The 9,422-nt window shown below is 32.1% G+C and overlaps 1 long non-coding RNA gene across 1 annotated transcript; it reads right to left on the reverse strand.

Annotated features, from left to right (window-relative positions):
- Window positions 1–2,232: 2,232 nt before the first annotated feature.
- Window positions 2,233–8,922, reverse strand: LOC134855643 (uncharacterized). The gene is made up of 3 exons (XR_010164522.1): window positions 8,801–8,922; window positions 2,578–2,662; window positions 2,233–2,370 (listed from the first exon to the last, which is right to left on the reverse strand). It is a non-coding gene; the product is annotated as an uncharacterized LOC134855643 (long non-coding RNA).
- Between the last annotated feature and the right edge of the window lie 500 nt (window positions 8,923–9,422).

Genomic DNA, 9,422 nt, shown 5'->3' on the forward strand with positions numbered 1-9,422 from the left:
TTTTTTTCACTCTATAATAGCATATGCAACACCAAAACTGTTGATCGATTGAAATCAGTTTTGAGAAAGAGCTCGTCTCTCTCAAATTTTGCGCTTGAGAAGCAGCACAAACTTTTACCAAAAATTTATTTTTTGCTAATTTTGGAAAACTTTTGATATCAGATATATATCAACGGGAAGCAATTCATATCAAAACTTCAGCTTTCTTAAGAAATTTTAATTCTTAATAAAAATCACATAGCCAAGAATTAACAAGACACATAATATTTTGCTTAAAGAAGTCAAAAGTCAAATTATTTTCTGGGTTTTGAAAAGGAAAGTCGAAAAACAAAGGAACCTTTTTCTCAGTTCGCAGTTCTGGCGTAATTCTTGTTATAATTCTGAATGTCGTATTTGGTTGAATTATTCCGCTGAGTTTGAGACTTCCTACACCAAATCCGACCTCGGTGATAATATTACGTTGGGCCGAACAATCAAACCTCGCCTAAACACATAGCATGTACACCACTTCAGACTCTATATGTTCAGACTTTATATGTTCGTTCAAAACAAAATTGTTCTAGCTTTTTTCAGAAGCTTAAATCATTTATCAATATAAAGCCAGCCAATCAAGACCTGAACTTAATCAGAAACTATCGCATCCATTTTCTAAACCAGGGAAAAATGTGAAACTTCTGATTTTGAAAACGAACTGACTCTGATTCGATTTAAGGTTTTTCCAGTCGAAGAATAGTTGGTAATCTTCAGAAAATACATTTCAGGCGATACGCCGAATAGTTGTCCGTGCTTTTCATACTGTTCTACTTGAGAGCGGCAGCAACCACCTGCATCACAACGAAGAAAAATTTGTGATATGCTCCGGCTGGTGCAAAACTTTTTAGTTTGCAAATTAACTACTTCAATTTAAAACAAAAAGGTTTTAAAAACTGTCAAGCACTGAAAAACATATTTTTTCCTTTCTAAATTGAGAGCGACAGCAAATTTTTTATCAGAATCGCTTTATTTCAAATTGACAGTTGAACCTTTCCTGAGTTTTATCTTGGGTTTTACTTGACTATAAAATGATTTCGTCACGATTGCTGTTTCGATTATAATTCTTTATTTTGACAGTCCTTTAGTTTGACTAAAGAATAATTGGTAATTTTCAGAATTTTTTTTACCCACAACGAGCACAAACTTTTCATCAAATTTTTCAAAAACAGGAAAAAACGGTTCATAACAGAGTAAAACCCTAAATTTTCCGCATTTCATTAAAAATAGCTGCGATAATTCTTTGTTAAAAATGTTCTAAAATTTGTTAATTAACTTAAATGACAGTTACTTGAGAATTTTTCAAATTTTTCAAGAACTGTTGTAAAAAATTTCCCAGACACAAAGTAATATAAATGAGGTTGATGTTCTGATCTGGTACAAATTAGTCTGTTTCTTTTCAATTCGTATTATAAGCCGGTTTACATATTGATTATTTACGGTCGATGAAATTGATTTTCATAGTTCTCCCAAAGCATTAAAAAGTCCCTGTTTTGGCCTAATTTTCTGCGCCGCAGGCAAAAATTTGAAAAAAGTTGGCCAAAAAAAGCGTTTTTAAGCTTTTTTTTGGAAAATTTTGACCAAAAAAAAATCGAATTTTTTTGGCGCGTGCTCTCCCCTTGAAACTAGTATATATTGGCGCCAAAGGCGCCTTCAGAAAAATTATAGGGTCCGTAACCAAAAATGGATATCTCAAAATAGTACACAGGGGTGACACTTTGGGCGATCAGGGGATCGAATCCTTGAGGAAAGAGGTATCTTCCCCCCGCCCCCGCCCCCTCAATCCGCCCCTGGTCTTCAGTTTTGTTTTTTATTATTTTTCTTCATAACGTTTTGCTTTTTCAATTTTTTTTTAAATTTCAATAGTTTCAACATTTTTTCTTACGATTTACGCTTTCCCATTTTTGGCTCTCAGACACATTTTCCTTCCTTTCCGCATGTATCTTACATCTCCCAACCTACCTACAGCATTTAATCTTAAACTTTGATTGGTCAAAACGTTTTACAATTTGAGTAAAAAAGTCATTTATGGCCTGGCCGGTTTTTACAATTCGAGAGTTTGTTATCGAAAACTCACCCCCTTGGAAAAAGTCCTCAGTCCTCATTCCCTTCGTGCACCCCCCCCCCCCCCACGTTTATCTGCTGGTCAATGTTGGTCAAAAGAGAAAAAGAAAATCTACAGAAGTCACTTAACCACTGGAAGTAAAAGAGAACCAATTGATCATTTTCCAGACATCATTGTGTTGAATCAAAGACGCAAACTTTGGCACATCCGACCAATGAGATTTACGATTGCTTTGTTTAGATGAAAACCAGTAGCCATGAATACAGTACGCATAACTAAACACAAACGAAGCAAATCATTTGCAAGCTTGTTAGTATATTCCATAAGAACGACTTTTCGCTCTGGATGATTTTATCTTTTCAATCAGAGAAATTTTGATTTTTTAGCTAGTATTTTTTCATACCCAGAATAATTTTGCGTACTAGTGATAATATAGTTTACTTATAAAAAAACGAGGAATTAATTTTTTTCCTGAGTTTTACCTGAATCTTTTGCATTGTATTCCATAAATATCCACTGAATCTCGAAGTGTAATTTGTAGCGACTCCCAAGGAGCTACGGCATACCCTAAAATAAACAAAAAACATAAAATAGTCAATAATGCTTGCATATCAGGGCATGGCCATGAATGTTTTGACTTCCCACCAGCTGATTTCGATTAGTTTTTAATAAGAAACTTTTGTGAAACTATAAATTCTGGACTGCCAATATCATATAATAGGTGTTGAAATTTAAGTCGTATAGGGAATTGTAATGATAATTCAGCTTGACTCATTGTTCCGACATTTGAATAAAGTGAAGAAATGTTTGTGAAAGATAAGGTTTGTTTGCGAACTGTTTGAGACTACTGCAGACAAAAAAATTCTGCAAAAGCCCAAAAAAATCATCTGCAATCATGTGTTTCAATTTTATGATTATTGGTGAGTTTTCGATTATTTTAATCTTTATCGTACAAATTAGGATGGGGAATGTGGGTTATATTTTATCCTGTTATAGCGTCAATTTGAATCATTCCAAATGTTAATTAAAATTAGAAAAAAATTTATCGTCGGTATGGGCAATTACCACTTATGCAATTCCATACAATTCGTCTAAGATAAAATGTTGGTCAAAAGTTTCTTTTTTTTGGGGGGGGGGGGGTGGCAGGAGAGAGGAAGGACTAGCAATTTTTGGCAGGATCAAAAAATCAAAAAAAAGCTTAAGTGTCATTAATGTCGCAAATTTTTTTTGCTTCGTAATTATATTTTTGACTATAACGTCGTCCGGTTGCCCAAAAATTACTTCTTTTTGCTTTTACTGCCTTTAGTTGAAACCTATGGTTCTGTTTCGGAATAGAACTATTTTGTTAAACCATATTCAGTTTACGATTGCCAAAAAAATTCAGCTCAAATACTTAAGGACATTAATTCTTCGCATCTGTTTTTATTTCTTTGAGATATTACATAAGGCAGTTTTTTATAAAAACAAATTCATGAGATTATAAGTTGTTCTACTTCTAACTCTGTTTTTATCCAGGTGAAATTATTAATACTGAGTTTGAATTTTAAAAATTTAAATTTTTCGTAATGTTAATTAATTTTAGAAAAATTTTTTGTCGTCTTTATAGTCAATTGCCACCTATACAATTCCATTCAATTTGTCTTAGATGAAATGCTAGCCATAAAACTTTTTTGTTAGGAGGTGATCAGCAGGTTTCGGCAGAATGAAAAATTCCAAAAAGTTTTATAAGTGTTGCAAACTTTTTTGCATTACAATTTTTTTTTACTATAACGTCATCCGGTTGCTCAAAAATTTAAACGGACTTACAAAAACATTCATAACAATTCAAATGGAAAACCGGAAAAAGTTCTAACAGACAAAGTTTCTCTAAAATTTATAAAAAAAAAACAAAATGCAAAAACTTTCCTTGATAATTTTTGTCATAAGTGTTTTATAAGGATGTTCGGTTAAAACCAAAGACAACAAGCTTATATTTAATTTTTAATGTGATTTCAAAATTATCGATTTTAAATTGTTCGCAAACTAATTATACCGACAGTTATAATTTCATGTGATTAACTGAAAAACTTTGGATTTGCATTTAAAACTCAATTCTTCCATTTAAACCAACTAGAAAACAAAAAAAATAACGAATACAAAAAGCAAACAATTATTTTTCCACATTCAGCTCTTCTCATAGGTGCGCAGAATTTTTCAAGGACTTTTTTCTAAGCCGCCGACCAGAATTTTTTTTTAGTTTTCATGTTTTATGAAGTAATTTTTGTAAATTGTTGAGTGATGTTTCATATGTCTAAATCTGAAATTGCTTTAAAAAACTTTTTGGTTCGAACTTAAATCAAATAACGTTTTTTTTTCCCGCTCATTCCACCATGAAGTTTCCAATTACATGCAACCCAAGCAATTGGTTCTTCTCAGTTTTTAATTTTGCGCTCAACATGGGTTGGTGCTCTGGTAATAAATCTTAAAAAGTATAAATCATTGGAACTTCTTTAAAAAAGTGAAGCAATTGTCCAAATCAGCACTTATTTTTCTTCCTCACTTTAGTTTCCCCCTTTCTGCTCTTAGGTGAAATCAAAGAGTAACATTGATTTATTGAAAAACAAAGATATGCAAAATGGAAACTGTCAATTCTCGGAATTTGGTTAAGTTTAATCGTTCTGAGCAATTTAGGTGTAAGCAATATTAGAACTGAACAGCAAAAAATCCTCATAACTCTTATACCTTAATCATTTAAAGTAATATTTGACATACGTCAACAAACCTAAGCGAACATTTTACCATCTGGAATGATCAGTTTGAGGTTCTGCGCACCAATTTTTACTTGGATTTGAATTGTTAACCTTTCTTTATAAAATATTCAATTCTGTTTCGTTAAAAACTAAAAATTAGAATTAGGTTGACGTCTTCTTCCCTAACACCCCGGGTTGACCTCCATACACCAAAAATGCTAATCATACAATTCCATAAACTAAGTCTATGAAAAAAATACTAATCATACAAATTTCATACATTTTGCTAAAATGGTATCATTGAACTTTCGAAAAATTTTTCTCTTGTTTTGGCATAAAATTCGGTGTATCGTATTAAATAAAAAAGAAAATTTTTTATCCCAAAAATGTTAATCAAACAATTTCCATATATGGAAAATTATGACTAGCATTTTTTTGAAGTTGCCCCCCAAAATTTTTTTTGTGTTTTTATTCCATCCGCAAACTAATTTTCTTACTCAAACAAACATTTTTTGAAAAAAAAATTTTTGCATGCAAAATTTAATTTTTTGTGTGTATAACTGAGTCCTGGATATACTAGTATTGGATTTTTTTTCCTTTTCTCTTGAAAACTTTTTTCAAAACGCTTAAAACTCCTCTTTTTTTGTATGACATATTTTTGTATGCCTTGATCAATGTCTGGTAATTTAAAAATTCAAATTTTTGAAATAATCATCTTTGAAAATTTTTGCCAAAATTTAAAAGTTCGTTACTTTCGTTATACTATTTGTGTGAGACAGAAATAAAACATTTCAGGCTGTTTTCAATGCATTTTTAATGCGAGAAGACCAAACCTTTGGTTACTACGATTGAGTAACCAAGGTTTAGGTCATTTGTGTTCGGCTACAAACACAAGCAAAAAATTTAAAGAAAATAAAATGTAAAAAATCAATAGTTTTGGTTTATGGAAAAATGCTAGTCATACAATTTCCATATCAAAAATACTAATCATAGACCTTTCATGCAATTTTTTGTTTTTATGGAATGCATGAAAAGTGTATGATTAGCATTTTTCCATATATGAAAATTGTATGACTAGCGTTTTCGGTCAACCCGGGACGGAGGTGGTGCACTGAGCAGAATGATCAACTGGCAGAAAAAGTTTGACTACAGTAAAAAAAAATTGAATGAAAATAACACGGGTTTATCAATGAACCAAATAGAAATATTGCCATTATTTCAAATGAAATGAATGAAAAAGAGGTAATTTGAACAAAAATCAATTCATTTAAAAAATCTGAAGTCTCTGCTCAGTTTGTGTATAACTTTTTTTCTTTCACAACTTTGGCAACTTTAATTTTAATACTCGAGGTTAGATTGTGGTTTCTTCATTAGACTATTAAGAACGATAGTCTAATTTTGTGAATCCAGGCATCTTTTTCTTAAATCCAAAACTTTTGTAAATCCAGACTCCAGACTGTCGCAAACCGGGCTTTCCTCATAACGTGCGGTTCATTTTTTTAGTTTTTTATTTATATGAGTTTTTCTGATCTTAAGTAATTCTGCTCAATGAGCGGCCACTCCTAAAACGCTTTAGGAGGGAGGTTGTTAGTTACATGGTTTATAGAAGCCGGTTAACTGTTATTCAGTCAAAAAAAGTTCCGCGGAAAATTTCATGAAACAAAAACAATGCAAAAGTGAAATTGTAAATAATCTGAAATAAACCCCCAAAAGACTGATTTAAATACTAAACTATAATTGAGTGTAATATGCTTTAAAAGATGACGCAATTAGAATTAAAACTATAACCATAAAACGGACTGTGTTTTTGAACTTCAACATTGAAGTCAAAGCGAAATTGAGATGGTGCTCATGATGCCAAGGTTTTAACTTAGAGGCAGATAGTTGAAAGTTGAATTGAAACCTTTAACTTTGCTTTACGAAAAGTTTACGGCGTAGAAACTATTTTTGATTTTGCTTTTTTCCGTTGGAAAAAATGCTCAGTAGAGATATGTTTCATATACCGGGTTTCGGTGTTCGACTTATGCCTTGAGCGACTCCATGAAAATTTTGTGTTTCTATTGAATTGATCAAATTGGTTTTGTTTCAAACAGTTCTGCCAAACAAAATGATTTTCGACTGTGGTTGGCTCAATCGTTTTATACGTCAGTTTATTCAATCCATTTTGATTATGTTTTTGTATACATCGACTCAGAAACTTTTTATAGTTTATTTTCGCTTTAAGCCAGTCCTTTTTTGACCGATTCCAACCAAAGTTGCTGGTGTGTTTTGATCAATTTTATTTTGCAGTGCCTGTATAATCGATCAATTCAAAAACTGAACAACCCTATTTTTTCGACTACAAAGCAGAAAAACTAAAAAAAAACCAACTCCATCATCTGCAAAGATCAGTTTTAGATCCTGCACCCCACTGTTCAACTTGGATACTAAGTGCTTATCACGGTGAATGAAATACTCGATTCTGTAGCGCTAAAAGCTAAAAACTAGAACAACAGACAAATGCGATGCGAAGAAAGATGTCCGGGCAGAAAAAATGTGAGAGCAGAAAGACAAAATAATTGATTTACACAGATTATCAAAGAACCAAGTATCAGAATTGTCATTTTTACGAATTGAATGAATCAACTAGACTAACTTTTAGACTAGACATTTTTCCTTTGTACAATTTAGATCATTTTGAGCCTTATACACGAAAACAAAAACTTGTATATAACATGAATATTCGGCGCAGATCTAACCTCGGAGCCACTTTGAAAGTCTGAAAATAAGTCGCTGATCTCAATTCGAGTTTTCTGTTTTTTTTTCTCAATTTTTCTGTCCTTAGAGTCTAATTGTTCTCAGATCAGTCCACTCACTGACCGGATACCCCTAATACATGATTAGGAATCTGAACTACACGAACAACAAAAAATTGATTGAGGTCTTGATTTTTCAGATAATTTTTGAAAGATGACGCGATTTGAACTACAAGTAAAACCATAGCAAAACAATTGGCCTTTGAACTTCAATATTAAAATAGGTTATAGGTTATGATTATTGGTTAGAGGCAGACAAAAACAAGCTGAAAAAGAAATAGTGAATTTTGGTTTTTAAGAATTTAATGATCATAAGATTTTTTTTTGATTTGTAATTTTTGAGTTTGTCCCCTTTAAAACACATTATGGTCAGAGATATTGCTCTACAAAAAGAGATGTAGTGCAATCACAGGGTGAAAAATTTTCATCAAACCCTTGAGCAAATCCAACGAAATCAGCAAAAAAAGTTAAAGTACATTAAGATAGCTTACAAGGCTTTTAGTTCAAATGATTGAGTGTTATATTTTCTCTCGTTTGTAATTGATTTACAAACTATTGCTGATTGCGTTTGTAATATCATGCGCTACCTTTTTTTTGAGTGCCAAAACTTTATTCAATTGTATCTCAACATAGTTTCCGACCAGGATTTGTCTATATCTCTACATTCTCCGGATCGATTTTTGACTGTGTTGCGACTTTATATTCGACTTTGTGTCGATGATTTGTTTGATGATATACTCTAACACAGTTTGAAGTTTGTTGAGGCGACTGTTCTCCTCCACTGATTTAAGGACATGTTCTGTCCGTGTCTTCAACAAATTTTGCCAAAATTTAAGTGGAACACATCAACTCGGGATATCATGCGATCATTATAAGCATAGTATTTATTTTTCTTTTTACTTCGTTTAAATATTTTTATCTTTCTTAAAACCTGATAACTCGGACAAAGTTAGCATCGGAGTGACTTTGAATGTTTGAATTTAAGTCCTTGACTTCACCCGGGTTATCATTAGCCCTTGTGGTTCAATTTTTTATGAAGTTTTCTGTGTTCTTAGAGCTTTTCTGCTCTTACATTATTCTGCTCAACGACCGGCCACTCCTAAAATGCTTTACGAGAAATAATATTCTTAAATTGACTTCATTAGAGACGATGTATTGTTACTAAAAAAAATGAAACTTACCGCAAAAAAGTTCAAGTAACAAAAGTAAGGCAAAAATTGACATAGTAAATAGCCTGAGATTACCCAAGCAGCAAAATTTTGATTGACTTCGTTGTAAGAAATGCGTCTAATATGCTCTAAAAGATGACGCAAGTAGAGTTACAACTATAACTATAAGAATTGAATTTGCCTTTGAACTTGAACATTTGAGGCAAAGAAACAATTAGATATTGCTCATCATGCCAAGGTTAAAAGCTAGACACAAAACTTTATAAGTTCATTTAAAACTCTTGTCTTTGCTATACAAAAACTTAATGGAGCAGAAAATATTTTTTATTGTGTGTGGTTCCCCATGAAAAACTGCTCACAAAAGATATGGTTCATATACCAGTTTTAGGACGTTGACTCACGTATTGACCGACTCAATGAAAAATGATTAGGTTACATTTGAAAAAAAAAACTAATTTGATTTTGCTCCGACCGATTGCTCGACTGCGTTCGACTTACTTCTTTTGTGTCAATTTATTCAACCCATTTTAATTTTTGTTTAAAGGAATCGACTGGGAATACTTTTGTAAGAATTTGAATAAAGCATGCTCTCTTTTGATCGATTCTACTCAAAATTGCTGCTGGGCATTGATCA

Source organism: Symsagittifera roscoffensis, chromosome 10 (genome assembly GCF_963678635.1).
Source record: "Symsagittifera roscoffensis chromosome 10, txSymRosc1.1, whole genome shotgun sequence".
Lineage (NCBI taxonomy): Eukaryota > Metazoa > Xenacoelomorpha > Acoela > Convolutidae > Symsagittifera > Symsagittifera roscoffensis.